Source organism: Anomalospiza imberbis, unplaced genomic scaffold (genome assembly GCF_031753505.1).
Source record: "Anomalospiza imberbis isolate Cuckoo-Finch-1a 21T00152 unplaced genomic scaffold, ASM3175350v1 scaffold_147, whole genome shotgun sequence".
NCBI classification, from domain to species: domain Eukaryota; kingdom Metazoa; phylum Chordata; class Aves; order Passeriformes; family Viduidae; genus Anomalospiza; species Anomalospiza imberbis.
In genome coordinates, this window is record NW_027099782.1 from 176,419 (window position 1) to 184,668 (window position 8,250).

Sequence of the window (8,250 nt, forward strand, 5' to 3'; positions counted from 1 at the left end):
TTGGGGTTTGTTTGGGGTTATTTGGGGTTTATTTGGGGTGATTTGGGGTTTGTTTGGGTTGTTTGGGGTTTGTTTAGAGTTTGTTGGGTTTATTTGGTGTTTGTTTGGGGCAGCTCCAGGTGCAATGACTGCAGAGAGACCCTGGGTCCAACGCTGGGGAAAAAAGGGGGATTGGGTTGGGAATTGGGGGATTCAGGATGGGGAAAGATCCTGGGTGGGAAAAGGGGATTTGGGGTGGACAGGGAAGGATTTGGGGTGGTTTTGAGGGATTTTCAGGTGTTTCTATGGGATTTGGGAAGACTTCTATGGCATTTTGTGTGTTTCTACAAGATTTTGGGGTGGTTTTCAGGGATTTCAGGGTATTTCTATGGGATATTGGGCTGGTCTGGAGGGTCTTTAGGGTGTTTCTATGGGATTTTGGGGCAGCTTGAAGGATTTGGGGCAGCTTTAGGGTATTCAGGGGCAGTTTTGAGGGGTTTTGGGGTGGTTTGGTGGGATTTCAGGACATTTCTATGGGATTTGGGGGTGGTTTGGTGGGATTTGGGGTGCTTGGGGCGGTTTTTGGCTATTTAGGGGTGGGTTTGATGTGTTTTTTTGGGATTTTTGGGTATTTCAGGCCCTTTTTTTTTTAGTTTGGGGTTATTTTTGAGGGGTTTGGGCATTTTGGGTAACTTTTTGGTGAAGATCTCCATGGCGTTGCTCTGGGTGATGCTGAAGCCCTGCAGGGCCTCGCGGGCGGCGCCTGCCTGCACCCCGGTGTCCAACTGCATCAAGGCGATGTCGCGGCGCCCGGGCACCAGCGCAGCTCCTGAACCCGGGAACCTGGGATGGGAACGGGGTCAGGAGAGCCCGAAAACACCCGGGAACCTTCCCCCAGACAGCTGGGAACCTTCCCCCAGACACCCGGGAATGTTCCCCACAAATCCAGAAATGCTCTCAAAAAAAAAAAAAAAAAAAAAAAAAAATTCCTGAAATATTCCCCCAGATATTCAGAAATTTTCCCCAAAGAAATCCAGAAATGATGCTCCAAAAAATCCTGGAACATTCCCAACAAACTAGGAAAATCCTCCAGAAAATCGAGAAATATTCCCCCCCCAAAAAATCCAAACCAAACCCCGTTCCCCATCCAGAAACATTCCCAAAAAAATCCAGAAATTCCCCCTCAAAAAAATCTAGAAATACCTCCCCAAAAACTAGTAACTCCCCCCCAAAACGTTAGAAATTCCCCCCTAAGAAGTCCAGTATTTCCTCCCCCCCCTCAAATCTGGTATTTTCCCCCCAAAATCCAGAAATTCCCCCCTAAGAACCCAGTTATTCCCCCCTCCCCGCCCAAATCTGGTATTTTCCCCCCAAAATCCAGAAATTCCCCTCTAAAAACCAGATATTCCCCCCAAAAATCCCGATATTTTCCCAAAACATCCAGCCCCAAGCCCCCCTCATCCTCTCTCCCCCCCGAGCCCCAAAATCCCCAAGTGCCCTAAAGCCCGGCCGGAATCCCTGGAATGCCCGGAATGCCGGGACTGCCCCAGACCTCACTGGCTGAGGAGCACGGAGAGCATCAGCTCCTGGGGCTGCTCAGGGAGCCCGGGCAGGAACAGGATGTGCTTCGGGGCTTCCCACAGCTGGGGGAAACGGGAGAAAAACCCCAAAATCAGCCCCAAAGCTGCCCCAATCAGGCCCAAAATCTGCCCAAAGTCACTCTGGATACACACCAAAAAAATCTGTCCAAAATCCCCCAAAATCCTAAAAAAACCACCCACAAAAATCGCCCAAAATCCCCAAAAAAACCACAAAAATCACCCCAAAATCCCACAAAAGTCTTTCCCAAACCCCACAGAAACCCCACCTAAATCCAATAAAAATCTCCTCAAAATCCTCACCAAAAATCCCATCAAAAATCCCACTAAAAAATTCACAACAAAATTCCACAAAAATCCCCTCAAATGCCCGCAAAACTTTCACAAAGAATCCTCAAAAATCCCACAAAATCCACCCAAAATTCCAGGTAAAGCCCCACCAAAATTCCACAAAAGTGCCCCAAAATCCCCCATAGAATCCTCCCACTAAAAATCCCCACAAGAATCGCCCCAAAGCCCACACAAATCCTTCAAAATCCCAACAAAAATCACACCCAAAATCCCCCCTAAATCCCACAGAAAAATCTCTCAAAAAGTCCCACTAAATCCCCGTGAAAATCCCACAGAATCCACACAGAAAAATCTGCACAAAAATCCCCCCAAAAATCTCCAAAGCACACAAAATCCACACATAACATCCCTCCAAATCACCCAAAATATCCCACAAAAATTTCCCCAGAAACCCCCCAAACTCCACCAAAAATCCACTCAAAAAATCTGCACCAAAATCCCACCAAACCCCTCTCAAATCCCCCAAAAATGCTCCCAAGTCCCTTCAAATCCTACCCAAAGTCTGAGAAAACCCAACCAAAAAATCCCTACAAAAACTTCCCTCAAAATCCCACCAAACCCCAACAAAATCTCACAAAATCCACCCCAAAAATCCCACAAAGATCACTCAAAAAAATTCCTGCAAAAATCATCCAAAATCCTCCTCACAATCCCCAATAAACCCTCCCAAAAATTCCAGTGAAAACCTCCCATAAATATTCCGCCCATAAAATCCCATATGTCTGGACTCAAGGGCTCTGACGGGAATTGGTCCCTAATCCCAATCCCTTAAATCCCATTAAAATCCCATCAGAACCCCAAAAAATCCCATCAAACCTCTATAAAATCCCATAAGATCCCATTGAAATCCCTTAAGTTCTCACTAAAATCCCATAAAACCTCTCTGAAATCCCACAAGTCCCCTCAGTTCCTCAGGTTTTGGGGTCACTTGTTGGGGAAGATGAAATAGGAAAACCTTATAAATATGATTGCCTGGCAAAAGATTTGGAAAATACAGACATTGAGATGAGAACTAGATTTGAAATAACAAACCTTGACTACTGAATAACTAGAAAATAATAGTATAGCCAGGCTGAAAGCAACCCCCCCTTCTGATTAAACAACGCCCTTTACCTGCAGATAGGTCCAAAGGTCAAATGGAATGCTCTGTCTCACCCCCAATGTATGGTTCATCCCACACCTGTGACCCTCCCCTGAAGTATCAGGTATCTGTGACCCCATTGGCCCAAGACCTGCTCCAGCCCACCTTGAAGCCCCCTGATAAGGTGTGCCTGAGGGACTGGATGCTCTCTTGGACCTTCCCCTGGGACCCTCACCTGGAACCCTCGCTCTCTCCCTCTCCCTGGGCCTGCCACGAGTTGGGCCTGGCAACTCCAAGCAGGGCCTTTCACCCCTTTTAATAAACCACATCTTCCAAGACCTGACTTCAGAGAACTCTCATCCATCCAAACCGTCCTGGAGTCCCGCGCTCTCTGCAGAGATGAAGATGGTCAGAGTAACAAGAAGACAGAGTGGCAGTGCTACAGATGCCCTGAGGAATTCAGTCTATGTTTGGCATCCTTTAAGGGAGATGAAAAAAATGAACTCTTGCTTTTTTCTTCACTGGCAATGGAACAAAGCTATTTAATTTTAGAACAAAGCCATCTCATGTCTTTCTTCTAAGGACAAGCAAAGGAAGGTTGGAAAGCCACAAATCCACAGGCAAAGCCATGGCTGTGTCACTGCTCATCACCAAGGAGTGGGGACAGGTGACAGGTCTGGAGTTGAATCCACCTCCACCATGCCAGATATATCCCCAGTGTGATGGCACTCTCAGGCTTGCTCCCTTGGCCAACATGATCCTAAAACTGCCAGAACAGGCAGCCAGGGGGGAGCTTTGCTCTGGTTCACCCTTGTCTTACTGCACACACATCAGTCAGTGAGGAATGACTTTGCACTCGAGTTCAGATTCCTGTTGAAACTCCTGCTTTGGACACAAACCCATGTAACTGTCTCCAGATGCAAGGGTCACAGCTGTACAGTCATGCTGCCAGATGTCTACCATGGCCAGTTACCAACCACTGATTGATTCTCTTAATTCAAGTGCCAGATCCCTCCTATTACAGCTCCTCTCCCCCTTGATGCCTTGCATCACAGCCAGCAGACTATCCTTCATCCTGAGGATCTAGGGTGCTCTTTGCCAGCTGCATCCAATCTTGCATCTATTCTTCATCTCCATTGCCACTACCAAATTACTGTGAGATAGCTCTTCATGCAGATGAAGGCTGAATGTTAATTAATAGTGTTAATATCTGCCAATGTGTTTCCTTATCATCTCCACCAAGCTCTTTTACCAAGACATAATCAGCCTGTTTTACTTCTATCCTGGCTCTGATCCTCTGTCTGCATCTCTTGTTACCAGCCAGTGCTTCTACATCAGGTAAGTCCAAAATCCCCAATAGAACAAAACCAACATTCTTTCTCAAAAAGATCATGTTTCTCTCTTTGCATGAAATCAATCCAGCTATTTGCATCTAAAAGAGTGAAATGTTCTTTTTCTTCTGGAGTGACTTTTTAGCCAGTCCTGGATCTTAAACCACTATTAAAACCTATTATTTGGATTGTACTGCCCCAATGCACAAACCTCACCTCCTCCCACATTTCCCCCTGCCTGCTCTTTCATTTCTCTAGGCCATGTCCCAAAAACTTAGCTTTCTAACACAATCATATTATTCTTCTCCAACAGCAACTTCCATTTGCTGCCCCATCCCTGTATTTTCCAATCAACATCTCAGCACACAGTTTTCCAGCCTTATCCCCTCCCAGTTTTACTAGGTCTTCTCTCATTGTCCACATTGCCCCACAAAAAGAAAAGCTTCCTACCTGGTTAGAACACATTTCTACCCCAGTACTGGTTCTTCAGTGGTAGAAAACATTTCAGACCACAGTAGATTTTCTTTCAATTGAGATAGCTCAACATCAGCTTCTCAAAGCTTACCAACAACCAAGGCTCAGCTTCTCTGCTGCAAGAAACTCAGCAGACTACTTAAAGCTTCACAAACTTCTACAAAAGACCCTCAGCTATCTACACATCCCTCATATCCCTTCCTGGTCATTAATCACTCCTTCCACCTGAGAGGGCAGGAAATTGCAGACAGATGGGTCCCTTTCAAGGGCCTCTTGACACCCTGAGAGCTTCCCTCATCTTCCTTCAAATTGCCTTCTTCTGCTTCTCCCCATACCCTAAAATCAGTGCTCATCTCCTGTGTTTGTGCCCATCTGTATCTTCTTCAACCTTTATTTTTTTTCTTCCTTTCAAAGGTAAATTGTCTAAATCACAAAAACCTTTACTTGGCTGAATGGAGTGATCGCATAATCAATGGATCTGTAAACCCCGTGTTTCTGCTGCTCCTTATCGCCTGTTCACACCTTTAAAACAGCAGCAAACATCCACCCTACCTCCTCCCTGAGCGGGGCCACTGCAATCCCGTTATCTGACTCCTACATAAAGCACTCCAGAGCATTCCTTGAGACACCTTCTGCCTCCCAGGTCATGGCTGAAACAGTTCTTTAAACCAGGAATCAAACACTTCTCTTTAAAGCATTTCAGTGCTTGATAGAGAAACATTGTACATCGATTGCAATTAACAGGGAGGAGACATCTCCTTGCTCCACACGAAAACGTTGTCAGCCATTAACACCTTCAGGAGGCTCTGCTTGAGTGGAAATCGTGCACCTTGTGATCTCGGCTATCAATCTGCTCAGCAGGGGAAGGGGTCAGAGTGGTGAAAAAACAGCTATTTGGGCCTTCAAAACAGTTTCTCTTGCAAGTCATTCTCCCCTTGAGTTTCTGGTCTAGTTAACAAATGGTGAAGCTGCCACACTTCTGATTTTCCACAGAGCTATCCTCAGTAAAAGCTGTCATGTCAGTGTTTCTACGACATACCCCTGGGTGCTGCGGGGCAGCGGCGTCTCCCGTTCCCGAGCCTGCGCAGCCTGCTGGGCGTGCGGCGGCAGTGGGAGCCGCCGGAGCCGAGGCGCTGGCCGCTGTTCCGTCGGGCCCCGGCCCAGCAGGCGGGCAGCCCGCCCCGCTCCGCCCGGCGGGGGGCGGTGCCCGCTGCGCGGCTCCGCGGCACGGCTCCGCCGCTCCTCGGGCCGTGCCGGGCTCCCTCGTGTCGGCCCGCGGTGCCGCGGCTCCGCACACCGCGTCTCTCTCTGCGCCCCATCCCTGCCCCGCGCCGGGGGGCGGGGGGCGCCGCGCCGGGTCTGCGTTCCGCGCCGGCGCCTGTGTCCGCCGCGGTGCCCTCTGCCAGCGCTGCGGCGGGCGGCACCGCCGAGCTGCCGGCTGCTTCGGCCCCGCTCCCCCGCCTGCCGCGGGGGCTGAGGCTGCGGCGGGGCGCGGGGCTGTTTACCTTGAGCGCGGCTGCTGACGCGGCCGGCGGGAGGCCGGTGGGTTCCCGTGGCCGCGGACCCTCCCCGTCGGCTTTGTGGACCCTCCCCGCCTGCCAGGTGACCGTGCGTCCGAGGCACCGCGGGCGGTTTTGGCAGGAGGTCCTGGGTAAGGCTGAGGAGATGTGCGACTCTGCCTCCTCGCAGCGCCTGCAGGATCGCGGAGGAGGCTCCTCTGGCTCTGCTGATGCTGCGGGGAGCGTGGTGTCAAGTGATGCTGCGCTGCCCCGCAGTCTGGCGGCTGCTGCTGTCCCTGTGGAGCCCACGGGACGGGACACGGCAGGTGATGCGACCTTGCCAGGGGGTCCCCAGGCTTTCCCTGTGCTTAGGGGCGTTACTCACAGCACCCATCAGCCTTTATCGTTTAAGATAGTGAAAGAAATCCGTGACACCGTTGCCCAGCATGGTGTCGGGTCTGCTGAAGTTATGCAGACGATCGGAATGCTCGTTGCTGAGTTGCTGACACCTTCCGACATCCGTTCTGTGGCACATGCTCTTTTTGACTCTGTTCAGTTTGTGGTTTTTGAGGCCAAGTGGGCTCGTTTGGCGGCCAGCGCAGTGCAAAGGAATGCTGTGCTCGGGCCGCAGGATCCCCTCGTGAGGATGACCTCATGCAACAAGCTCTGTGATGTCACAGCCCAATCTGTGACCTCACACAACCCACGCTGTGCTGTCACACAGCCCCTCTCTGACATCACAGCTGCTCTGTGCCTCCATGACACAGCCACAGAGGTGCTGCTGTCACAGATTGGGCTATGGCATCACAGAGCGTGTTGTGTGAGGTCATCAAGCAGCTAAGGCGTGATAGAGGGGACAGTGTGACACCACAGAGCAGGCTGTGACATCATGGCATAGCTGTATGACATCATAGAGCGGGCTGTGAGGTCAAAGTGTGTGCTGTGACATCACAGAGTGGCAGTATGACATCACAGGGAGGGTTTTGTGACATCAGAGAGTGGACTGTGACATCATAGAGTCGAGTATGAGGCCATAGAGCAGATTCTGCCCAAGAGCTTACAGAGCTCAAACTTAACAGGACTTAAATTATACCTTAACCTTAACTTCCACCTTCAACTTCACAATTTAGCAAAAGAGCAGCACTCTACAGTATTTAACCTAACTTATAACCTATGACTTTGCAATTTAATTGAGAAATAACATTTAACAATATTCAACCTGACTTATATTTTAAAAGTAAAAACTCAGCAAAGAACAACTCTTAGCACAAATTAACTTAGCTTAGACCTTGTGATTTAACCTTCCTGACAGGCCTGACTGGCTCAGCTATCCAAGGCACTCAGACCCCTCAGAGAGCAGCATTTCTGCCACATTTCCCAAGCACAGGCACTCCTGTGTGCACACAGACACAAAGAGTCAGTGCAAGGCACCTGTGAGAAATTCCCCTGAGGGCAGGGAAATGCTCCCTGCCGATACTTTGGCATCTCCCCAGCGGGGGAAGGGTTGAGCCTGGAGGAGTGGGGGGATCGGCCCAGGCTCCCTCGTTGCTGGGGATCCCCGAGGGCAGCAAACGGGAGAGTTCCCGGCTCGGAGAGGCCCCACTCCGAGGGAGTCGCTGGCCCAGGTGAGCTCCAAGGGGCTCCTTTTGGAGCGCTGTCTGTAGGGCCCCAAGAGAGGGGCTTCAGTGCCAGCAATGTTTCATCCTGGCCGCACTTGGCATCCACAGCTTTCTTTGGCAGGGTGAGAACAGGGCTGTTGTGCCACCGAGGGAACAAAAACACTTCCCGGGGCTGCTCCTAAAGCAGCCAGGAGCTGGTTGGGCAGCAGCAGTGCCTGGAGCAGACAGTGTTTGTGATGAGCTCCAAGGAGCTGAGCCCAGGGGCTGTTGGCCAAGGCCGAGGCCCAGCGAGCATTTCTCAGCTGGCAGGGCGGCCGG